At 38.6% G+C, this 27,337-nt stretch overlaps 1 long non-coding RNA gene across 1 annotated transcript; it reads right to left on the bottom strand.

Moving 5' to 3' along the window:
• Nucleotides 1-1,868: 1,868 nt before the first annotated feature.
• LOC118411510 lies at nucleotides 1,869-24,942 on the bottom strand. The gene is made up of 2 exons (XR_004830683.1): nucleotides 24,776-24,942; nucleotides 1,869-1,966 (listed from the first exon to the last, which is right to left on the bottom strand). It is a non-coding gene; the product is annotated as an uncharacterized LOC118411510 (long non-coding RNA).
• Between the last annotated feature and the right edge of the window lie 2,395 nt (nucleotides 24,943-27,337).

Here is a 27,337-nt window from a genome sequence, read left to right as displayed (position 1 = left end):
CTCCTCTACTTTGCTCTTGCTATTTTCTTGGACCAATAAGCCTCAAAACATGTGAAAGTGTACATTTCAAGCAACAAAACAAAATTTATCATCATTTTATACACAATTTCTGGAGCTTTTTATAATAATTATTCTTACGGTTCCCGAACAATGTGTGCTAACAATGTTTCCCCAAAACATACTGGACAATACTGTAGATGCAGACATTTCTGCTGTGATTTTATGTTCGCAGTTTTCGCGCTGCAAATTTACCACAAACTTATAACCACAGCTAACATTTCTTCTCCTACATAGGAGACTACAGTGCATGGTGCTACGTAAACAGTCCTTTTTCCTGCTACTGCAATATCAAATCCCAGCAAACTTATATGCATTTACAGTATCCAATCTTGGTGCAAACCCAACCCTAATGGTACATGAAATTCCCATTACCATCTTTAGTAACAGCCTGTCAAACGGGTCATTAACACCTCAAACAGCAACTTCTACACTCACAGCACCACAACATGCCATAATGGCCACCTCTATAGCACTGACAGCACCCTGCAAAAATGTCACACTGGCCAAATATTGACATCCACACGCTTCTGACTATGGCTTCAAAACAACAAACTTCCTCCAAAAAGAACTCCTGCAAAGCATTAATTTTTAATCAGATGTCTATGACTTCCTAAACAAAAATGCCACACTGGCAAAATACTGACATCCACATGCTATGGGTTCAAAACAACACAGGAAACGTCCTCCAAAAAGAATTACCATGTCTAGGTTATTAACGTTGCAACTCTCTAATACCACACTGGCCAAATATCAACATCCACACGCTACTGACTATGGCTTCAAAACAACAAACTTCCTCCAAAAAGAACTCCTGCAAAATATTAATTTTGAATTAGATGTCTAGGTTGTTGACAATTGTCAAGTACATTTGTATTACAAAAGCTACATACAATTGTTGTTTAACTTTAACAACATCCTTTTGCCAAAAAAAAAGATGTAAAGACACTGATAACTTCCTTCAAAAGACACTGATAACTTCCTTCAAAACTAATAACTTCCTGAAAACTTCCTGAAAACTAATACAGAATTTATTAATTTTGAATTTAGTGTTGAAGGTCTTTGTCAAACTACATATAATTTTTTGGAATAAGAAGTTGAACAACATCCTATTTGAACTATGGCTTCAAGTTCAAAACAACAGTCGGTTTGTAAACTTCCTTTACCTGTAAAAAACATTTCACAAATTTTACATACCAACCTTGAGTTTGTTCTGTTAATGTCAAACAATATTATAGCTACACAATCATGTTGTTTAAACATTCAACTCTACAATGATGTTTGGGTTTGAACTGAACAAAAGAAATATAATGACAATTTAACCATAACTTCAGACTTTGGAGTCTGGACATTAAAAACATTTATAAGCTGGCAGCCCTTTAGTTACCTTTCGAACTTTTGAACCCAACACCTCAACAGTATAGTCTATACACGTAAATACATTGCTTTCAATCTATGCATTGCAGTAATATAAAAACAACACATTGCTTGCTTGAAACTGCAAGATTTTGAATCACTTACTTGTACAAAATACTGTAAATATATTTCCTTTTATTGCGGTTTTATTCCATAGTAGGATTCTAGGAAAGAAGGTTTTAAAAACTTGAAGTATAAAGTTATCATATGAATAAAATTGCGTTGGTTTTAAGTTCGCGGTAAATTTGCAATGCGAAAACCGCAAACATTAAACCACCGCAAAAACTTCTGCTTTTACATTTTTCTCTGATTTTACAGTCAGGGGAAAATTGAAAGCCACAAAAATAAAACCAATGCTAAGAAAAGACTATCAAAGACTGTCCCTGAACTTTGACCTCACCTTTTTGCTTGTCCTTGAATTTCACTTGCCCTCTTCAAGTCTTCTTTAAGTTCCTCCAAAGTTTCCTTCAGGTTTCTTGTATCAGTTTGCAATCTGAAATCAACACAAACCAAACAGGGACATTTAACCATTTGCTTTAGACCACAAGGACACCAATTGTTTGCTCCGTTATCAGTTCATCAGTGGTAGATACATAACTAATGGGTTTAATATGTTTGTGGTTGATTTTATACAACTTTAAGGTGATTGGAAGGATGGAAATCATATGCAGAGTCAATAATATCTGATTTTAGTAGAAATACAGAATAGGTCAGGGAAAAAGAAGGACCCTATAATGAAAATTGAACATATGAAAGTGCTGAAAGATGAATTAAGGTAACCAACAGACAAAGGTCTGAAAAATTGTTTCTATTGTTCAACACAAAAAATTATTAATGCTTATTCTTACTATCCATACCAAACAATCACACACACACACACACACACACAGACACACACACACACACACACACACAAACACACACACACAAACACACACACACACACATACATACCCATACCCAACAGTAACACCAGCTGTACACAGTAGAACGTATGGGTTGTTTTGTGATTTTCGCCTGTCAGTTTTTAATGGATGAATACACTCAGGGTTGGGGAATATGTCAGCCAGGAGAATAGGGTACCCAATTAGCTAACCTTTACTTTAACAAACAGCTGAGTCCAGGGTTAGTGTACCTTTGTGTCCCATTCAGGGGAAGGGGAACCACTCAAGCAGATGTACGGAGGTTTTAATTATCTGAAAAATCTGTTCCCAATAGCTTCACATTGACTCTAACATTAACAAGTTTATGCTCATGAACAGCACATTAACATTTAAATCTGCATGTGGCTGTGCAAGCTTTTTTTGTCCCTACATTTTCTCCAACTAAAAAAAAAATTGCATGTCAGCAAACTTGTACAGCATTTTTTTATTAGATGGGTCTTCACAACTTTGTTATAGTTGTTATTATATTTCAGCCATACCATAGGTATGGTGAAATATATTGTATTCGTAATGTTTCTTTCTTTCTCCTGTCAAATCTTCAATTCGATTCAACTCCGTCGTAACTGGACCGAATTACTTGAAATTTGGCACAAGGGTCGAGTGGGTCAATATCCAGGTGCCTTTTTCTCATTTTTTTCATATCCTCCTTTGAAATGATTTTATTCATGTTTTTTGCAATTTTTATGTACATTATGCCCCCCTGTTCCCTGGTATTACAGCCGAATGACCTAAAATTTGGTACAGAGGTGCCTTGATCATATGCCCACAAAATTCCAAAAACAATTTTGGCATGCGGTACAGCAAAATGCTTAATTTTGGCATTTTTTGCCATTTTTTGCCCCAGAAATGACATTTTTTGGCTCCTATAACCCCATTTTACAACCAAATGACCTGAAATTTTGGTATAGGAGTGCCGTCTACATATGCGCACATGAATTCATTTACACCTTTGGCATACGGTACAACAAAATGCTTAATTTTGGAATTTTTTGGCCATTGTTTGACCAAAAACGTACGCTTTTGGCTCCTGTTCCCTGGTCTTGTAACCAAATGACCTACATTTTGGTAAATAGGTGCACTAGATATTCATTCAAATGAACCATGTATAATTTCTGGCATAAACCACTTCAAAATGAAATATTTGTGGACTTTTTTGGTAATTCTGCACTGGCCAGAGGGTCAACGACCTCAAGGTCGTTGACCTCTCCCACCTGAAGACAGCATGTGCACAGTTTATAATGTTTTCCAAATGCGAGATAAGATTAATCATACATAACTGTACTATTATCAATAATGTTTTGTTGTTGTTTTGTATGTAGCCTCTTAGTACTACTGTCTGTATAGCTATTAGTTGTTATTAATTGCCATACATTGTACCCTGTGCGATTGTTGAGCAATAAAATTCATTCATTCATTCATGTCTATATATACTAGTAACTTGATTAAAGAGGCAACCAATCACGTAGCCTGAGTCAACATCTCGAAGGGGATTGGCAGCCAATCAGTGAGCCCGGTGTTATCTGGATGAGCCCATTCTGGCACAGAGGGGGTACAGTGTTCTCACCAGGATTTTTTCACAGCGTCAGGGCTGGGGTTTCGGGGGCCGCCAAAGGCCCCCGGCGGGGTCCAGGGGCAGAGCCCCGGTGGGGGGCCCCAGGGGGGCGAAGCCCCCCGGAAGCTCTTGCATTTTAGGCTATTCAGAAGGCTTATTGTATCTGTTTTTAGGGGCATATCTACGATAATTGTAGCAGTTTGACGTAACGATACTTTGAGTCAAAGCATCAAAGACAACTAAAAACTCGTAAACAACAAACTTTACTCAGCTCAACAGTACTCATAAATATTGTTCGGTTTGCCACCAACTTTTTCTAGATAAACAACTTTGACAGTCTCTGTTTCCATCGTATTTTTTTTCATCGTAAACAGAACAAAACACGCAGAAACATGTGCTCGGCACGGGGAATCCCCGGCCGACTTTCGAGTTCGCGATCGGCGGACGAATAATGCGTTCACATAAGAGGTGTTGGACGTAAAAACAACAAGAATACCTTTGCTTCCTTTTGATATGAGTTTTGGGCCCGCAAAATCTCCAAAACGGCAGAAATTTTCGGGGTAAAATACGGTAAAATTTGCTCTAAAAATGGCGGTCGTTGCTGTTGTTTATCCTAAACCAATGAGATCGCTAGCTTCCCCTGACGTCACAGAGACGCATCAGATCTCGCGAGAATTTTTTGCGAGATTTTACGATGTTTTCGCCGCCATTACCGCTAGCTGCCTGCATGCACGCACGATGTTTTCGTCATTTCTCAACGCAAATTTCTCGATCTTTGGAAGGTTTTAGATGATTTACAAGTATACTGCAACATAAAAGGGAATGTATACAAGTGCTATTTTTGTGCAAGTCCAAGAAGCGTTTCTTGCCGTTCCGATTTTAACCGGACTTGAACCGAAACTTTTTACAAGTTTTGTGCCGGTTCTCTGTTTACAGTACAGAACGCACGCCGCGCAAGGGGCGGTCCTGGGTGGGGGCTGCGAGATAGCGGTACGCAGGGTGCTATAAAACACCTCCCTTCGAGCTGAAACTTCCTGAAACAGCGGAGGCGCGTGCTTGGCACGTGCTTTCGCATTTTTACTACGGTATTTTTCCAGTTTTCCCCCATTTTTTTGCCGCTACGCTGGGTGAAAATACAGCGTAGCGGGCTTTTTACAGCGTCATTTTTCCAGCCCACAGCGTATCGGCCCGCTATGCTGAAAAGGCCTGGTGAGAACACTGGGGTACATATTTTTTAAATTCATCTTTGGACTGTTGATTATGTAATGTCTCTCAGTGGGAGTATTTTTGAACTGGACTATTTTGCAATTTTACATGGGGTGTACTGGAAGAGTCCATTCTTGCATGGAGGGGGGCATTTTTTAGAAAGTTGTTTATGGACTTTGGTGATTTGATATGTCAAAGTGTTTCAGTGTGGTTATTTTTTGACTGGTCAACTTTGCAATTTTACATTGGTTGTGCTGGAAGAGTCGATCCTTACATGGGGGGATTTTTAAAATCCATTTTTGGGACTTTGGGTGATTACGTCCAAGTCCAATTTTAGCGGATGTATTTTTGGACTGCACCTCTTTACATAGGGGTATCGCAAGAAGAGTCCATTCTTGCATGGGGATGTTTTCAAATTTAGTTTTAGAAAGGTGATAATTCAATATTCCATTTTTAGTGGAAGTGTTTTTGGACTGGTCTATTTTACCTTTTCATGCCTTTTTTGCTTAGTTCAACCTTGACCATGTTTTCAGTGAGAGTATTTCTGGACTGGTCTATTGTGAAAATTCACATGGGGTGCACTGGAAGAGTCCATTCTTGCACTAGGAATTTTGTAAGATTCATTTTTGGGTGTCATTAAGTGTCATTAGTGGAAGTGACTTTTAAACAAAAGTGTTCGATTTTTGCACATGGGTGATTTTGGAATAGTCTGTTGTTGCATGGGGAGGGAGATGGCTGAAATATGCTGCATTTGCTCTCAAGCAAATGTCGGCCTTTCTAGTAACTTATACATGTACAATCATACTGCCTTAACATGGTGTTAATACGGAAACCTGAATTGTTCTTTTGTAACAAGAAACACATCACCCAAATAACTTCATGAATACAGTGATTACTGCATAATACATCATACAATGCCTCATAATCACTTGCTATTATGTGGCCTTGATTACCATACTCCCTTTTGTTCACAAATTATAAGCTATAACTTCAACACCCAATACCTTGACCACTCGTACATGGAATGATACAAACAACTTAAAATCATAAAAAAATTGTAGCATTTCATTATTGCTTTTGTAATTCATCTAATAGTAATAGATACAAATAAAAAACAACTTCTTGGGATGATATCTGAAATATAAAATGAGTGAAATTCCCAAAGTTGCTACTAAAAATACCTCACTACTGTACTAGTATTTCCCAGTCCCTCTACATGAATACACCACTGAACAGTACATCATCACACCTCCCATAATGGCCCATTATGACTGATAAAGTGGTCATCTGTTGTGGTAAAGTGATTATGTATTGTTAGTGATGCACCACAATGGAGCAGCATCACTTATGTATGAGCATCTCACACCAGTCATCACTCAAAATGGACAGCAACTCTGTCTACCATTGTACTTGGTCTGTTGTTGCTACATGCACGTGCATGCAAGAGTCAATGTAAAAACAGGACCTGAAATGGGAGTTTCAATTGTTCAAAAATGGAAGTTACTTGATCTATGTAAGCATCACAAGAAACCCACTCATTATCTCATACAAAAACATGGACATGTATATGAAACTACAACATACTGTAAATGCATTTAACTAGTAAGTTTGCGGGGATTTAATTTCGCGGTAGCGGGAAACTTGCGTGCTCGCGGCGGTTTTAAGTTCACGGTAGCTCCATAGACTGTATATACTATCATGGAAAAATGTTAGTGGTGTTTTTTGTTCATGGTAAGACTGCCCCCCAAAAACCGTGAATACTGTAAACATTTCTGCATTTACAGTACCCACTTCAAATTAATATTATTGGTCTTACTCTAATATTATATAATTGTAATAATAAAGTAATATACACTTGAAGGTAAAGTTAAGAAAAATGACAAGATAAAAATAGAAGGCTGGAAGTGGAAGTAAAATTGAGTTTTTACTTTGCATTTCTCCATAAAATTGTGTGTATCAATGTACAGACTTTTCCCTTCAGACTCTGTACAGTGGAAGCCAGTTAATTGCACGTCGGATAAACGCACACTTCGGTCAATTGCACGGAATCACCAAATCCCGTGGCGGTGCGGTCCAACTGGGTAACTTCGCATTATCGCACATGCCGGATAATTACACGGAATTCGCTGGCAAATTGGGTGTGCAATCAAGCGGCTTCTACTGTATATTCATATGTTCCTCTTCCAGTTCAGTATATTTTATCTAGTCTTGAGCAACCACCAAAAGAATTTGTATATCCTTTGCAAATAACAGCATTTGAACCATCTATTTTGCCAGCTGAGATAAAAATGCTGACATACAACTTCCAATCAAATTTTCAAAACAATACAACTTTGCTTCTGTTTGATAGTTGATAGTACAAACCTTGAGTAATTACAATGTATGAATATGAGAAAGATCATGGTCAAAGGGACTATGTAACATTACTCAAGGCTAAATAAAGGTTTAAAAAATCAAAAACTAATAAAAGATGTAGCAAATCCCCTCTTATAACAGTTTAAAAAAATAAATGTTTAATACAGTGGCTGTGCAATAATATTTACAGAAGCTTACAACTTGTGCAAGTTAAAGTTTGCTTAAAATTTGTGTTAGAACTTAGATACTCTACATTCCTATATAAACAAGCACCAGGAGGCCCAAAATCAAACCTGAGTGTCAGGACACCACCCCCAACCCACATACCAAAAATCATCGTGCTCGCACCATCCGTTCTCGAGATACAGCGCCGTAAAGCCCCAGCTTCCAAAAATTCCCACGCCACTGAAAACCATACCTGCATGCCTGCAGGTAAAGAGGTCCTGGGGCTGTTGATCTAGTAGAAGGTCTATGGTAGAATATCTATGATATCTAACTTTTCCTCTGAACATTGCATGTAATAATACGTGTATTTACAGAATGCTACAACTTGTAGTAAGTTGTACAAGTAAGTTTGCTCCTATAAAGTTGTACCAAGCTCCTCTGTGTAACATAATAGCCACCCCAAGGTCACTGAACTGGAAGGCCGACATCTAGGTCATTTCCTGTGTTTGAAAGAGCTGTTTCCTGTGGAAGTCATAATTGCTCACAACGCAAAATACTCCAGACATTTCTGAAATCAGTGGCAGACGTTCAAGTGTATGTCTTGCCTTTATATTGGGACAACTATAGTAGTAGTACCTACAAAGAACATGCCACATGTACGTAGTAGTAGTACTACTTAGTTGAAGTACTTTGCTGTTGAAGATAGGACAGTTAGAACTTGGGGTTTTCAAACATTACGGCCATCCCCAGAAGGAATAATTACTACCAACATATTTCAGACATTTCTCAAGTTGGTGGTAGAATTTCAAGTGCGTGCCCTTGCCATAATGTGGTGCTAAGCTATGCCACCCTTGAGCTAATGGAGTGTCCCAGTGGATATAAATCAGCAGCTAAGGCAGGGTCAGACGTACTGTACATACATGTACATGTACATGTACATGTGCTATGTACATGTGCTCTCCAACGTGGACAGAAATTTAGGTTGTTCTGTGGTTCCCTCTTGCAGTTCTTCAACAAATTCAAATACATGTAATATAGCCCATATACATGTACACATACTTTGTACAATATATCGACCGAACTACATGTAGGTTACCAAGTCTGGTTACCAGACCACAGCCCGATCTCAAAAATATCTATCGTGTAGGGACCACATGATATATTTTGAGGTTGGGGTCTGATATTCAGGATAGACCAAACCTCATAAAGAAAGAAGGTAATAAGACTTAGTGGTGGGAGAAATTTTTTTTTTAATTTCATTGATGAAAAGGATTACGTCAGTTCCTTTAACAAAAGTAGGCTAACAAAAACATGCCTGCCCAATAACTTATAGAGTAAAGCACCAGGTACATAATATTTTCTTATCTTTACTTTAATAATAAATGCTTTTATCAGTTTTAAATTCATTTCTATATGAATTATGACTGTGAATTTGTACTTAGCAATGGCAATGATCAACAATCATCAAGCATATACAATGTAGAAGAAGGTCTATTTGTACCTACACCTACAATAGTAATCCACCCTTCCCACGATATTATCTGGTCAATGTCTCTCCTCAAACAATCAATTTTATGTTCATTTCTATACAAATAATGATTGTAACTTGTCCATGTGTACTTACCAATGACAATGACCAAGCGTAACTAGAAGAAGATCTTCTTGTACCTACAATAGTAACCCACCCTTCCCACCATGTTATCTGGTCCATGTCTGTCCTCAAACAGCTTCTCCCATGAACTGAGACAGTTTTGCCCTGGGGCATGACAAGGGTCACCTCTTCTGTGAGCATTAGGTCACACGTGGATGGTTTCACTTGTTTGGGTACAACTAAAGAGTTTTAATGCTTTGGCCACTGGTATGTAAGTTCCTCTCTCAAAATAAACACCACACTTCAAGGTTGTGGTACAGGAAAATCACTGGAAAATCACTGGAAAAATTTACATGTCACATACTATAGGAAAACTGATAATATTTTACATGTACATTGTTGGGACTTAGTATGAACAAAATGGTTGTAATACTTTGGTAATAGGTATATAATTACAAGTTCCTTTCTCAAAATAAACACCTCAATTCAAGGTTTTAGTACACTGGAACACAAAACACTGGACAATTGACATTTCACAATAATAAAACGAAAATTTCAACTGTCTCACTCTGGAATCTGGATAGAAAGCCTTGGTCACAGATAAGTAAGTTCCTTTATCATGTTGAACATAAATACCACACTTCAAGGTTACAATGCTAGAGAACACAAAGAATGGTACAATAGGCAACATTCCACATATTCTCTATCACAATGGAAATCTTTAGTTTTGGTTGTTTGGAAACAATCTAATGGTTGTAACGCTTTGACCACTGATATGTAAAGTCCCTCTCTCAAAACAAACACCACTTCCAAGGTCAAACTACTCAGAAAACATAGAACTTTCTGCAAAATAAACCTTTTGATAAATTTAACAATTTAGTAGATTCTATTTGAAAATACAAAAATGTAGTGTACATGTGTATATGTATTTATGTCAAAAAAGCATGCAACCATTACTTACAATTTGTTTCTTGCCAAGAATTTCAAATGTGGACGCACTCAATTCTTTTAAATATGTAGTATTATAATCCCTCGGTCTCAAAAACCCAGCCTTAGATTTTGATAGAAAACTTTTTAGACATTAGTCATGACAATGCTAAATAACTTACAAGTCATACATCATTAATCATTCTTTCGCACCATGAATTCCAAATGTGCAACCTCACAATATATACTGGTTACTAGTCGCATTAGGTACACCAGAATACTGAACTGCTATTCCCCAAAACAACGAAAATTCCAGTTTTAGAATTTGACAGAAACATATAATATGAACCTATATATATATATGACACTAACTTCTTTCCTACCTAGCATGTCTACTGCAATGCATACACAACTGTACAACCTTTTTCAGTACTTCTTTTCCAAAATAATGTTTAAAATCCAGACTTTAGAGTTTGACAGACCACCTTGTGAACATGGCCATGCTTGGTCACCGTGACCCCGAACTATGGTCCAACATCTGACATCAGTCCACTCCACTCAGCAAAATTTGACGTTGTGCAAACAACGACAGCAAATCAGCCGACAGACGACCTCCCATGCACACACCACGTGAACACAACGTGGAACATTCACTTCATTAACGTTAGATTCACTTAGTAGTATCATTGTTTTCTTCCACATTTTATAACTGAGATTGAAGCATATTTTTAACTTTCCCATGTATCTGTAGTCCAGCCTTGATTATAGCTTTCTACATGTGTAAAATCATCATTCCAAAGTGTACAGTAGATCTAAAATGTAAAAGTTGGAATACATGGTCGTTGATATAGGTCAAAGCCCCAGTTTTACGAGGTACAAAGTCCAATGGTTGTCGCGGGCGATGTTTAGAACATGATGTCATTCTGTCAGGGGGTTCTTTTTCACTCCCCATGTTTCATTTCAAAGAAAAGGGTTTCCAAAGTTTTTCTTTCATGAACAAGTAAAAGCTATACAGACGATAATGGGCGAGAAATTATTGACTGGAAGGGAGACCACATGCAGTGAAAATGTTAGCTTGGATTAGCGAAGTGTAAACTTGACTACACTGAAAGAGGTCCAAAGTTGCAGGGAGGGGCTGTAAGTGTGTGGTTACATAATGGGATAAACTTGTTACCAAACTTGTACATGTAAATGCTTTCCTATTGCTATAAACGATAGGTCACAGTTTTTACCCAGCACACTCAATATCATTTGTTTTTACTTCTTTCTTTTTGAAAAAGTTTTTCTTCATTAACACAAAAGCTTTGTGCACAAAGTACAAGGTATGTACATGCGCATATAAGACAAGGACATTATAAGGTTGTATCCACTCACACTGGGAAGGACCCCTACTTCTAAGTTCTATTGATAAGTGTGGTGGGTTCTTTAATGTTGAGGAGGTGTCTCTCTCCTCAAACAAGGGACTGCCGTCTTTACGTCCCATACTAGAGGATGTCCCTAGTAACAACAAGGTTCTCATTTCCACCTGAGTGGAGTGAGGAAATAGGTGTAATTATTCTGTAATTTTTCCCAACTTTACAACAGAGAAGACTGCAATGGATTTAAACCCCAAACCTTTACATTCAAAAGCAAAAACCTGTGACGTATGAAAGTTGTATATCTTTATGTGTAACTCAGTAATTGAAATCCTTAACCAGTTACTCAATAAAAGTAGAAAGCCTTGTCTTACAACCACTCATGCATCCAGTCCCGAAGAATGTAAATTAGGGCTTAATTATGCATTACAAGGAGAAAGGACGTTTTCGCAGTGTTTTGAATATTGGTTAAAACAGTTTGTACTTTGTAGTACAGTACATAAACAACAGATTCACATGTTCACAGTGTAATAAATTCACGGAGGAGCAGTCATATATCACTTCAAAAACCATGAAAATAGAAAACACAGTGAACATCTTAAGAGTCACAGTGATTTTCCATGTAAACCATGGGCAATAGGCCTCGGAAGTGTGTTTTTTGTTGAGTAACAGGAACCCCGCCGCGCGCTGTCTGCCACGGTACTCCGCCGTGTACCGCCAATCCGGAAATGCCTCCTCAGATGCTCCCGTCAAAGATTACTATCTTCTTAGTGCGAGTATTTCCCGTCATCCTTTGCGCCGCCTTTCCCCTAACTTTAAATGTTGGATGGGTAAGCAACCGATCTCCCTGATGTGCGTTACCACTTCCGGTGTTTTCGATCATCTGTGTTGTGGTGTGGGATCGTACGGCGGGCCCGTTTAGGCGCCTTGTCGGTTTTCGTGGTACTATTTGAGAAGTTTGAGGGTTTCAACACGCTGACAAAAGCTACGCTGCACTGCAGATACGTTTTGACCGTGTTTTTTCCACTGCTTTCGTCTGATTTTCGTGATCGGTAACGTCGCCAACCCGAAAGTAAGAACTGAGATAGGAATACCAACTTCCTTAGGAATACAGATCTCGTGAAACAGATGGCATTTTAGCGATTATTTAAGTATGGACCGTTCTACAAGAATAATGCATCAATGATTATAACGATTACATGTGGTTAGTGCCAGCGTTTTGGTAAATATACTAGCTACCGATGCGTTTTTTTTACGACGACGTGGTGTGGCCGCCGCCGTACTGCTGGTAACGCAGTGACCCGGAAATCGGCTAAAATTCAACGGCGTTTATTTTAATTTGAAATGACTAATATGTGCTCTTTGTACGTTAAATGGCCTCCAAATAACTCGACGAACATAATTCACTTGAAAGTTTTGACTTAGATATTAGAATTTTGCAGAAAACGGCGATAGTAGAAAAGGCCTTTCCCACCTAGCTCGCTTCGCTCGCCGCGCGGCTTCGCCGCGCTCTAAATCGGCTACGCCGATTGGTCGGCTTAGCCGACCTTCGGGTGGAAAAACTCCTGCGCCGATTGGTCGGCTTCGCCGACTTCCCCGACCTTCGGGTAATCCCCAACCCCGGCAATGCTCAGCGATACGGTGTACGGGCGAATCAAAGACAATTCCTTGGCCTACCGCCTATGTGTAAACCTGTGTTGTTCCTATCCTTGTGCAGGGTAATTAGGCCCTGACAACAGACTAGATAAACAAATTAGGCCTCAATAAAGTCGTTACAACTTAATTGGCGCAGGTGCACAAACTGAGTTATCTGTAGAAAAGATAACAAAAGATGTCCTTCCTTCCTTCTTGGAAGTAAAGGATCCATACACAAAGAAAGACAAATTAAAATTGCATTTAACCTCAAATTAAAGAGTATGGATTCCTATGGAACCAAGACACAAGACACAAATACTGGATGCTAGACAACTGTAAATGCATTCATGTTTGCGGGGAATTAATTTCACTAGGGTTCTGAGTTTTTGGTAGCGCCATATACTGCAGTCACATACTGTAATATAAAATGTTCACAGTGGTTTTGAGTTCAAAATAAAGTGCCCAATGCGAAAACAGTGAACATAAAACAAGCACAAACATTACTGCATTTTTTTGTGCATTACAAAGTGCCACAGGAATGAGAGAAACCAGAGTCGCCAACCCAAAGCATGTCGTATGATATACTGAATACATTCAAACATACACTAGTGAGACATAGATTGAAAGCTAAATTTCAAGACGAAAGAAAATGTTCCAATAACAAGTCTGTGTGATGTATTAAACATAAAATACACTTGTAGAGTTCTCCAAAGCTACATGTACATGAAGAAATGGCCTTACTAATACTACACAACCTACAATGTCCTGGTATCCAAACTTGTTGTAACTGCTAGATCTCTTTCGTCCTTTGCAAAGAAATGACAATACAATACAATACAATAGGTGTGGATACCAGGCTAAACCAACAAGACTTTTATCTGACCAACTTGGTACCTGCTCAGCTAAATCCTAGGGTCTTGAATTCTTTGAGCTTATTGTAGCCTTAACTTTTAAAACCCTGATTTGCAGCAAATTTAGGTAGAAAGCCCACACACAACAACTTGACTTAAACACAATTTCATTACAAACAGAACGCAAACTCTGTTCCTTACACCATACAATACTTCCTAGCTATCAAAATTTATGCCCTACCTGCGCATGTATAGCCTCCAACACTCCCAACATAGTAACCGACCTTGTTACGAACACAACAGCCAAGCACAGGGATTGTAAAACGAAGCTAATGACGTAAACCACTTCACTTTTGGGCGATATTTCCCTTTCATGTCACGTGTCAGACCAGTCAACTTGAACGACTTGCGTTGTTCGGCAGACACTTGAGACGTCTTGAGTGTTGGGGAAGTGTTCTTGATTTGGCACAGGTATTTGGGCTATGGTCTGTAGTTCATTCATGTTGAAGTTCAGTGTAGGTCATGTGCGAAAAGTCATTAGGCCAAACTAACTCATTTTCACAGCCAATAGCAGCTAGGATTGTAACTTTGGCATGCAAGGAAGAAACAGCGTGTTACTTACTCTCCAAGCAGAGGTTCGGCTCTGGCTGTTTTGACGTGTTTTCAGGCGTTTTTATTTTCGGCTTTCCAGTGACATAAACGATAAAGAAAAACGGCACAATAAAAACGCCTAAATCGGCAGAAACGGACTTATGCTTGGAGAGTACTTGTTACATTATATTTGTTTGCAATCACATTGCGTCTGCATCAAAACTGCCTAAAAAGACCACTCTGGGGGTCCAGACAGTTCGGTCTATGTAGACAGGTGGTCACTATAGTCTATACACAGGATTCCTTATGTTTGTGATGGTCAACTTGATGGAAAAAATCATCAATAGTGGTAAAGAAAGCATAATTGCATAGCAGTCCTCTTCCATGTATCAAAGATTACAGAGTAGTGTTACCCCCTGTGCCATGATTCCTATCTTTGTAGGCTCAAATATGGCCAGGCAGTGTCAAACATGACAGGATGCCATGTAATTAGAGATCTTTCCTAGTCACAACAACATGTGTGCTATACCAGTGGTCACTGTACTGTGTAGATCTAGAGCTATAATCAGGGAGACCGGCTGTCAGAAAAATTAGCCATCAGAAAAAAAAGCCAAGTACAGGACTGTGCCAGTAAAAAACTCCAATGACTCTATGAGGTTATGTAGCTGTAACAGTGGGGTTCTAGCGCTGCCAAACTGACCACGCCAACAGCTCTTGAGCTTTTGGTGTTGTGGTTAGCACGTTGGATTTGTGATCTGGCTGCCCGGGTTCGGCGCGGGTTCGAATCCCGGGAGTCGGGATGTTGTTTCTTTCTGTTCTTACTCGCCCCTCTGAATTTCTACATAGCTACTGTCACTGTGGCTTTTTATTTAAATAGCACATCTTTCTACAATATTCAATTTGCCTGGAAAGAAAGACTTTCAAATATAACTTGATTTACATTATATTCATAACTGTAGTATAAATGCTAGAATGTAAAGGTACTGTATCAAGATCATGGGGATTTAAAGTCGCAGTAGTGCCATACATTGTAGTCACATACTGCAATGGCAAATTGTTTGTGTAAAATACATGTACAATATCACAAGTATTACAAAAAAAAAAAAAAAATCTTTATTGACACGACAAAAGTACAGCGACTTTCGTAATGTCTACATGTATAACAACTACTTTAATACAGTACAACTAAACACATATATATGGATATCTATAGGTATGGATACATCAACATAAAGGGTCTAGCATGTCATTTACACTATTGGTTATACGGTATAAACAATCGTGAATATATTTGCCTACTTGTACACAATGCTGATTATCGCCTCCCAGAATGTAGTTGAGTTTATCTATCGAACAGAGAGTAGCAAAGTCTTTAGAGCAAGTGGAAAGTAATGTGAACAGCTCTGTGCGTTTATCATCATATCGAGAACAATCCATAACGAAGTGACGTTCGTCTTCGATCTCATTTGGGCAGAATGGACAAAACCTCTGGTCACGGGGAATTTTAGAATATCTTCCGGCTTCTATATTTAGTTTGTGACTACAGATTCTTATCTTTGTAATTGCTCTACGAAGTTCGAAATTGTGTACATTCGAAAGATACTTCTTTTGTCCGTATCTTTCCTTTAGCGTAGAATAAATGGAAAGTTTTGAGTTATTCTGGATAGAAGAATGCCAATCTTGAATGTATATATCCTGTAAACATGTGACAGAATGGAAGCCCAAGGGGCGCAGTCTTATATAGTTATATGCATTTATGATATATTTTTTTGCCACACAACAGCTGAATTTTGTAGCCTGGTATCCAACCGTATCATAGCTTCAGAGTCTCTTCTGACCTCTTCGCAAGTTTTGTGTGCGATTTTGCGAGAGGACATAAGAGCAGGCCAAACTGGAGTGGATACTCCTACCAGACTGAAAAACTCTACTCTACTCTACTCTACTCTAAGAGACTCCGAAGCTTTAATACGGCTGGATACCAGCTGCAGGCTAGAATTTTGCACAACTCATCCATAACTTTTATCTCAATCTCAATACAACATGTGTGAAAAGGGCGCTTTCCTAACCAACAACAACAACTCAAAGTATCTTTATCTCTCAGATATTTTACTCATTTCTTATCTGTTCTCCCTACAGCCCTTGCCTGACAAGAAGACCTCCCTGGGGACAGGAAGGAATGGACACCAAATGACAGGAAGTGTGGAGTGTTTACATAGACCAGAATAACTGGTTACACACAGAACAGAAGGGAAGTCATCACTACTGTACTACTGGCTGGACTCAATTTACTTGTCTGGGAAAACACTGTCTGCCATAAAACTTTCTCAGACAGGGCTAAGTATTGGGTAACCTGGCTATACAGCTTGTCTTGCGCTAACTGAGGCCACATTTGTATTTAACAAGGTACACAAGTGAAAACTAGAGTTCGGCGACCTCATACCTCCATGAAAATTTAGAGCTTTCGTAAATTCCATGCAATTGACTAAAACATAAACATAATTTATGCATGGTGTTGTTAATCATTGAATAACGTACATATGTCACAATTATAAAATTCCCATTATTAATCATACAGTGGTTTTGCAATTTTTGCATAAATTATGCAAATAAGTTCCTCATTACCATATTTGGTATCTGCTTATATTCCAGCTATCATAATCAACAATGTGTTACATGTATTGAGGTCCAGTTATTGAAAACAATGGAACTACACAATTTCCTCATTAATTATGCAAATAAAGTCCTCATTTGCATCACATGTATATCATTATGAACATCTTTGCCTAAGCTACCTGCATGCCTAAAATGCAGGCAATCCGTTGTTCCTTTCTGCAGTTATCCTCTTTGGAGTGTCTTGACAAAAACACCCCTGCAGTTCCACAATTAAATGTTAGGGGGCTGAAACTTGCCCCACTTGTTTATGGCGCTAAAAGCTATCTACCACCTAAATATCAAGACCATAGCATGTCTGGAACAAGAGATACATTGAAAAAACTGCTATGATAGAATATTCTCATTAATTATGCAAATGTACTCCTATTTTGCATAATTAGTATCTTATCTTGTAAAACATTGTCTAAGGTACCTACATACCAAAAACGATGAAAATCCGTTGTTCCCTTCTTGAGTTATCCTCTTCAGAAGTTTTTGACAAAAATGCCCCTGCTATCCCATAACTAGACGCTAGGGGGCCCAAACGTATGTCATTTCTTCCTGAGCACAAGAGCTATCTAATACTGAAAAATCGTGACCATAGCATGTTCAGAACACCGAGATAGCAAAACCGGAAGTTGCGCTGCAGTACCAAGGGGAGCCGCCAGGGGGCCCAAAATCTAATCATTTCCAGCTTTCATCACACACTACCAACACACCGAGTATGAAACCAATCCACCCAACCCTTCATGAGTTATGGTGACCACAAATATGCGGACACACACACAGACACACACACAGACACACACACACAGACACACCAAAAACTATACCTCCATTTTTTCATGGAGGTAAATGGAGGTAATAAGAATCTAGCTTCCACTAAGGGTATCATTTTGGATATAGGACATAAAGCCAGCGCGCTAATGTTGGAGGAGAGCACCTATTATGGCAAATGCAGAAATGTTCATGCTGATGTTATGTTCGCAAAACCACTGAGAACACCCCATTTTCCCGCTACCATGAAATTAAAAACAAGCAAACTTCAATACAATTTTAAAGTATCAGACAGACAAAGTTCTCTAAGCTTCAATTTCTTCAAAGTTCACCTGTAAAGGTTTATCCAAGGTCCAGAGCTAAAATGTATTCACCAGTGTCCAAACATTAAAACTGAAACTGAAACTCCATCTGCATCACAGAGTGGATTTAGTCATACCTTTTAACACAAACTTTCTCACTTAACACAACAGTTGTTCTGAGGTGGGCAAAAGTGGCATAAAGGATAACACAGGACTGTAAGGTTTGGTCCACTCACTCTCTTTTAAATACAGAAAGTTTACCTGAGAAAGCTTCATGCAGTTGATACACACCTGGTTTCAGTTGCTTGCTCAAAAAGCAACCAGGTGATACACACAGCATACAATCGCTTCAAGCACAATTGAAAGAGAACAATGCAGATCCTTTACAAGACAATGGGAGAGAGTACATAATGACTTTATTTTTCACATTTCAGATGCATGCCATTGTTTAGGTACACAGCAGGGAAGGGGGAGGGGCAACAATTCCACACTAATCAACAAAAACAAAGAGAGGGAGGGGCAGTCACTAACTGATTTAGTGGTGGCATTTCTTGATATAGTAGTCTGAACATAATCTCGAAGCAGATGCAGCAGTTAGACTTGTTTGGAGCATATTTTGTTTGGAGATTTTTAACATTTTCCTGTACATAGCTTATGCACATTATACAGCCTGACTGGCCCTTGAGAGAGTAACTGCAAAAAGAGTGAAATCGTTAGAAAAACATGCACTTTACACTAGCTTTTTCTGAGACGTCTTTGCCAACACTCTCAGCCAAGACCTCTAAACAATTTTCCTCTACTGTGCACTGTATACTAAACAAATGCAATTCAAATGTAATATTGACTTCTACATGTTTGTTTTTAATACATAAAGAGCAGAAACCATACTTACAATATATGTAAAGCCAGCCAATACAGAGGGATTCCAAACTGAGCGCTCAGCCAAACAAATTCTGATTAGATCAAAACAAAATAAACGACTAGAAGCTGAATAACTTGTCACATTTCCGAATAAATAAATGAAGCTGAATTTCTCTGTTTGGAAAAGTACCATACAGATGGTAAGGTAAATGGCTACATGCGCAAGCGGTATAAGGATTGAATGCCCTCCTTCCTAAAGAAGGTATGCACTAATGCAGGTATTCAGGTAAATAACTTACATGTAAGTAGGAAAATCCCTTCTCCAAGCATATCTATTGGGAGCAAAGACAGTATCCAAGGGGCTTAACTGTATCCGATTAGATTTAGCTTTTGGGATACTGCCTCTGCCCCAGGTCTCAATAGATCTTCTTGGAGATTAAACAATCTCTACTCCTTTGGAAGGTGTATAGCTCTCCCCAAGATATCATATGTGTGTTGTATATCCTTGCATATAATGTGCTTGGCTCTCCTAAACAGAGGACTGATGCAGTTTTTTTTAGAATTCCAAGGGCAAAACAGAGATTCGAACCCCATATACCATTGATCCAGAGCTAGAGGCCCAAGATCATAGCATGTTGACATATGATACAAGTTGAGTTTGTCACAGCTGAATTTCTTTCCCCACACTAATCCTGAGCAGTTCAGAGAATCCTGTGGGATGGTCCCAGTTTATTTGTCTGTAAGAGCTGATACATTTCCAGAAGGCTCTGATGCATAGTTCTGTACCTAGTTCAACCAGTCCAGAGGAGAACCAGATAGGAAAGCGGAAGAAACCAAAACCCAGCCAGACATTTGGATCACCTAGTGCATTTGTATATATATAACTCAAGATTCATATGACAAGCTCTGAATGTCCCTATGGCTCAACTGGCAGCAGCCCTACAGACCCCAGTTGGGGCTACACCTGTCTTTCAAAAGGGACATAAAATTGAGGTTCCGTATTTGAGAGTTTTTGCCTCGTGCACGTTAAAGGGAGCGGGCTAGCGACCCCTCCCAGTAGAGGTACATCATGTATACCCTGCGAAATCTAGGAAAGAAAAGATTTAACCCAAAAAGATTCATTGACAGTTGTACCAGCCACTCTCCCATCGAACAGGTAATTTCTCGGACAGACAGGTCGGTCTAAATTGAGTAATCCCGTCCGTTTTGCTCATACGGATTTAACAGCCATTGTTTAACGATTCACCTTGTGCTCTGTCCGGAGAGTAAGTGATATTGGACCAGTGGATTACGGTCACACCGCTTTATTTCCTAACTCGGCTCTCCGACATTTCAATTTAGAAATGCACCAAGCCAAGAAGACACAATAAAAACATCTAGGGCAAAGAGAAAAACTAATGCATCAGAAACAAGCAACTATTTTGAAGCCAAATACTGTAAATGCAGACATGTTTGCGGTGGTTTTAGGTTCGCAGTTTTCGCGAGGCTGTATCACCACAAATTCAAAACCATCGCAAAATTTGTCTATTATTAATACAAAATGTATTACAGTATGTGACTAAATATAGTGCTACCGCAAACTCATAACCACCGCGAAACACTTCATTTTCCCCCTACCACAAAATCAAATGACTACATGTATTTAAGTGCATTTCCAGACACATGTATTTCAATTGATAATATGTAAGAATTGGGCATATTTTTTCCATCAAGGGACTGTATCAAAGATAAGCTGCGACTCTTCGAACAACCACACAATAAGTATAACCATAAGGTCCATCCTTGGTTAGTATGAGAAACAATAAATTTGTTGGAGTGGCCAAAGCCATCAATATGTATAGAAACTGGATACAGCACACTTCTACCAGCACATGTCCCTAAGCTTATGATATTCATAGCTCTGTTCCATAAGGCCTGTCCTAATTCCTGTACCATCCATCTATGGATTCTCATCTGTCAGTGCTGTTAGTATTTATAGCATGGGTGACATCCATCACTGAGGGGGCACACCCTGGTAAAAATGGCCATTTACTAATTTGTTCCACTTGTAATCAATCCATAGGTATCAAACTTCAATAGAGACCTAGTGTTATGCCTTAAAATTCACAAATATCATTACATTTCCGACAAGGAGCTTTTATCAGATAAAAGCTCCTTGATTTCCGATGAATTCCATTGACGGAATGATACAACAAAGAACCAATTTCTTTACTTTATTGCACACAAATTTCTTTCATCTTGTTCAGTTTTGGATGATTTCCAAGTCTTTTATCCAATATTTTCTTCATTGGAATCAGGGAATGGTACTAACTTTTTTCTGCAATATGCAGAAATTATGTTGTATGTAAAATTGCTAGAGGCAGTAGAGCCCTTGATACAGAATTGAGAATATGAATTTTCAAAGGCTATTCCTGTATTAGTCTGTGTAACACAAACTCTGCTGTCTGGGGCTATTCCTACATGTATCACTTATAATATAACTTATAAGCAAGATTAAATCTGAGGCTTTCATCTCTTTCATAACATATCAATTCAAAGTTAGGATTTTGAAAAAAAAAAACTGTTCTCCAACGATATCTCGATAGTGTTACTGACGGTAGTGGCAGTGGAGTCTCAGTCTACCAAATTCTGACCACTTCCAAAGTCATATCCAGTGTTATTTGGCATATTAATACATATTTGTAAACAGTATACTGTACTGCACTAGTCCTCATTGGGTCCCGAGCAACTCTACCCACCCCTCGCGCACGTAAAACCAACCATTATACAAATCCAATACGTGAACTTCAGCCTAGAACAATGCGACTGTAAACATGTTACAGTGTATTTTACGGGTGAGGCTAAAATCAATAGGCAAGAACACGGGGTACAATCTAACTGGTAATGCTCTATCGATTCATGGTGCACATAAAGGAAGAATGGTACACATAGAAATTGTGCAGAATTTATCATCATCAAATACACATATGGAAATGGGCATTATGCTTCGAGTTTGACCTGATTTAGCCCACCTTTCAGGAATTCCGTCTCTATATTTCTTTTGGGTTGTGCATCGACATAGTGCATTGTTACATATAAAGGTTGCTGCTATTTTTTTAAGAACTACAAAAACTTTAAGGCCTAGAGTCTACAATGTAGATGTGACAAGTAATCCAATGTGACAAATAACATTTGTGGGAGTGAAACCACCATACAGTGTATTGTTCAACAATGTAATGTTACATGTACATGTATGGCTTATGGTTTCTCTCTTTTTCTCTCCCTTCCTCTCTCTCTCTCGTGAAATAAACTGAGTGTTCAGCACTGGAAATGGACCCACAACAAAAAAGCTGAACATTACATCTGCTTCGAGTTTAGTGGCTATACCACCCTACAAACTACCCTGATTTCCTAACAGATGTAAATAGCCAAAATTGCAATACTTCTCAAGCTCCAAGTTCCACAGAAGTGTGATGTTATAAAACGGTTGCAACTTGCTGTTCCACAAACTAAAAGCCTGAGATTGAGAAATGTTGCACTTTTGCCTCTCTTCATCTGCTTGGCGATTGCCTACACCTATCCATGAATGAACAATTGGCTTTATTCTCTCTCCAGTACAGGAAATCTCCATTTCCATCCACATCTGGTGAACAGGAGTTCACTTTGCTGCCTGGGGAATTCCTCATTCCCTACAGGACAAATAGGTTTTCCTTCTGCATGCCTGATGTTCCAGATACATAAAGGCGTAATCTATCAAGTTTATTGGAATACCTGTACTTTATCTGCTACAGAGTAACAAAAAGAACAATTTATGTCTTACGTTGAGACATAATCAAGGAAGGGATTGACGAAAATTAGATGTCTCGAACAAAAGAGGATAACTTTTTACAAGGACGTTATACCTCATATAACGTCCTTGCTTTTTAGAAACCTTTCTGCTTGAATAATTTGACAAATAGGTTTTTCCTTCTGCATGATTGAAATTCCAGCAACATAGAATAATTTACATGCAACATAAAGTATGATCTATATGATATAGAGAAAGTACATTTTATGCCCATAGGTAGATGCATAACATGACCACAAGAATTGGGCCTTGTTACCTCAAAATCATTTCAAAAGCTCTGTGCATGACATTTTTCAGAAATGAAAAATAGGTCTAACTTCTGTTCTGGCTGAAATTCCAACTACATATTAATCATATAATTTATAGCCACATAAAGAAATAACTATTCCACACACCTAGATACTATAATCATTACATACATAGAACTTAGGTGTCCCCTTTGAAAAAAAAGAAGACGACTTTAAAACATAACTAGTTACCCCCTACAGAACAATTATGGGTTTTCCATCTGGCCTGAATTCTACACTACATAAAGTATAATTTGTAGCTACATAAAGAATGATTCATTGCTATATAATAGAATAATTCATGGACAGATGTCTACTACTATAATTACAAAGTCATGCATGTCTGAATTCTATTACTACAGCTATGATGGCAGTAGAGGGATACATTGTAAAACAACAATAACAAATAACATTTCAGAAGTGCATCAAATTGTTTCCGTCCAGTTTAACTTTTTTCCACGAAATATTATTTCCGTGTTAGTACTGTTACTTACAAGAATAGCAAACAAGGTAATATACTGGTGTAGCACTGTTATTTTTCCTTATAAAAATTTAGGATAGCTCTTGAAATTTTGTAGATCAATGATATCTATGTTTTGATTCTTTAATTCCTGAGCTATTTAATCACATTGACAAGTGCAAAAAAAGAAGGGGAAAATATTCTTATACTTAATTTTTAACAAGAGAAGTCTACCTCTGAGTCAGAAAAAAAGGGGAAGTCCAAGTGTTTTAGATCAGGAATGTCAACAAAACAAATCCAGTTGGTGAGGTCACCCTGTGACTAATGCTTAAGACAACTTAAACAGACCACCACCATCTTTGAAGAATACGAGAATTTTGAGAAAAAAAAGCATTGCAAGTGTTTAAAACAATCTAAAGACTGATAAGAAAATCATTGGTATCACTATCAGGCTACGTCAAGGCAGAAAAAAAACTAAAGCTGGCCTCTTTCTACAATTTAAGACAATTTATTCACTAAAGACATTTTCCATCTTTGACCAGTATAGCAAGTTAGGCTAACAGTGTATCATTTTACTTGTAAAACGTTTTCTTTCCTTGTTATTTTCCTGGAGAAACACAGGAAATACTTTTTTTCACGGAGAAACGCCAAACAGCAGTGTAGTGAACATTTCAAAAACAGGGTAACTTTCATCAACTTAGAAAGCAAAACCATTGCCTAATATTTGGTGATAACATAACACACACATAGAGCAAGCTTAGGTCGTCAAGTTGTTGGCAAAATTGAGGAAAAAGTTGAAGAAAAAGCTCTCGAAAGTTAGAAAGGCCGGTGCCTTTTCTCCCCCTCCCTTCAAATTAGTCATACTCACAGGGGTACTTCACACTGGGTACACCCGCACAGCGTAACGAAACATGTCAAACCCTCAAAAACTCGCCTTTTTTACAAATAATAACCAAAACACTTACCTCTGCGTGTTGCTAAGAGTCTTAGACGTCGTCTCTGAGCTTCTGATGTCCAAGTCTGAATGAAAATCCGACGTTTTGAGACGTAAAACCAGGAGAAAAACTGAAACTTTCTGGTCTGTTCAAATGCCTGTACTGACTTGACCGGGATGACCTCAGCTGGGCGGGGCTTATTTGCTTATTAGCATGGAAAAGTAGTTCTTCCCTTACAACTATCTAAATCTTGCAAAATTCTTGCATTAACAATTGTGTTTTTATCAATTTTTATAACGTTTCTCAAAGTTTACAGTTTTTCTCGTTCTATAAGTATTCTAAGTATTGGTAAAATGGGAATTTTGTACTTTAGGTAATGTCGGAAGGATATATCAGTGGCGCGGCTTAGATATCACTCCGCGTTAGACATGCGCCACCTGTCTCTTACTCAAAAGAAGCGCAGGTGTCAGTTCGAAGAAATCTTACAAAAGACTTGACAACAACCCGTGTTTTCTTAGATCTACAGAAGACGTCTGTGGAAGGATCGTATTTTCTAAGGAATTCGGTGCTTCCTGTCTCAATTTTCACGAACAAATGTCAAGTGGTTGACTTTTTTTTGGCACAATGCCCGCTTGTTTCAAAGGTTAGAAAAGCACCCTTGGCTACACCTTCGCGAATAAGATATGTTTATGCACAACGTTTGTACCAACAAATAGAGCACATAAATCCCTAGCGACCCATTGTTATGAGCTGTCTACTCAAGCAAAGCCCAAATATTATGTTACCTCGGAAAAAAAAATCGATGAGGTCAAATTTAGGGCGATGAACTTGAAAAGTCACTAGGGTTCAAGTGCGCTATGCACTAAGACGTCAGCTACAACAGCACTAATGAATTCAAAGGTATTTCAGGAAGGAAAAAAACGATGGACTAAAAATCAGTGTCATGATTGAACCGCTAAAAGGGTCAAAACATTTCGACGCATATGGTGGTGCCCATCTTCGTCCCAATGGCCCCTGGGCCACACAGTTTCCCGTGCACAACATAGACGATATTCCATTGTAATTTACTGTTGGCATTTTTGCCTAGCAGTGAGAATAACACACTACTAGTATTTGAAGAAGATCTTCTTCTTTGGTACTTAAGTCTATTGGCCTTGGATAAGTGGGTTCTGTTGTTCTGTAAGTGTATTCATACGTTTGTATTTTCTATTTCCTTTTATGTCATTATTATCATTTTTTTGCAAATACTGCATATGTGATTTGTAATTGTGTGTTGTGTGATTGTATTTTCTCTACTTGAGTACTTGTACTTTTTCGTTCGTTTTTTGGCCCTACTCCAAGTTCTAAAGGATATCCGTCACAGTTATCCATGACTAGCTAACACCAGTGCATTCTGCCCTACATGTACAAAGTCAAACCAATGGCATTATGCAGAAGTCTTTGGTCAAAGCCAGAAAAGAACAAAACGTTGAATGGTGGCCCCCTGGCGCGCAAGGTCATGTTTGCAGTGTGCAGATTTTCCCTTTGTCGTTTTGTGTACCGCCTGTTGGCATTGTAAACATTGCGGTGAGGCTTTAGTGTATTTGTTTGCCTTTTGTACAATTGTGGTCTGAAAGGAAACAGTTACAGTGGAACACCTGCGCACGTTTTGTACTGGTAGGTATGTTCGGGTGGGAAAAAAATTTGCGCTATTGTTAAACGACCTTAACCTTGCCATTGAAACGGAATCCACTCAATGATTCAAGCGGCTTCTTTTACATGTTTTAGCCATTTTGTTATTCCCCACATTTATTATTATGATGATGATGTTATTCCCTAAGCAGAGACGTCGACTATGCTAGGCTCTGGTTGATTTTTTGTACTTTTTTTAGGCGTTTTTATCGGGTTTCCTTTTTACCAGGTTTTCTTTGTGTTTGGCGGACAAAAGAAAAAAACTGACAAAAAAGAGAGCCAGACAACACGCTCATAAAACGTCCAAATCCAGCCATGGTCAAATCTCCTCTTGGAAATGGCGTTTTGTTGGTGCGCTTTTAGGCTTTATATGTTTGAGCCATATAAAAGCAAAACGTTACAAAGGAACACCTGCACATGGTACAATGCCAATGGACTGGGACGGGTGGGAAAAGTCCTTTTGTAAAGCGACCTTAATAACCTTGGCGTTGACTCCAACCACCTCTTTCTGAGGCGTTTAGTTTAGTAGTGCGCTTTTAGTTTTCACCTGTTCAATCCATAAGAAAAAACAAGCCCTTAGAAAGACCTACACTGAGTGCCGACAAAAAGACAACTGAAACGAGTCGGACCATAGATCTTCTTTGAGATGATTGACAAGTACATTTCTGGCGTCGTTTTTAAATTGGTTTGTCTATGGTTGGACGCAAAATCACAGAACTACTTTGAAAGGTAACATTAGCTACATATATTAGCGCCCGCTAACTCACGGCTGTAGAACTTCAATTTCCAAAGGCACTGTAGTAAAACAACTCTATAAGCACAGAAGTCAGGACGCATGTTTGGCGACAGGAATTCTAGGTAATATGTCAAAGGGTAAGGCCCACAAAAAGTAAACAGTCCTGTTCTGACCATGTTCGATGC

This window comes from Branchiostoma floridae, chromosome 3 (genome assembly GCF_000003815.2).
Source record: "Branchiostoma floridae strain S238N-H82 chromosome 3, Bfl_VNyyK, whole genome shotgun sequence".
In the NCBI taxonomy this organism is placed as follows: domain Eukaryota; kingdom Metazoa; phylum Chordata; class Leptocardii; order Amphioxiformes; family Branchiostomatidae; genus Branchiostoma; species Branchiostoma floridae.
Note: the sequence above shows the minus strand (reverse complement) of the source record. Positions and strands in the feature narration are given on the sequence as shown.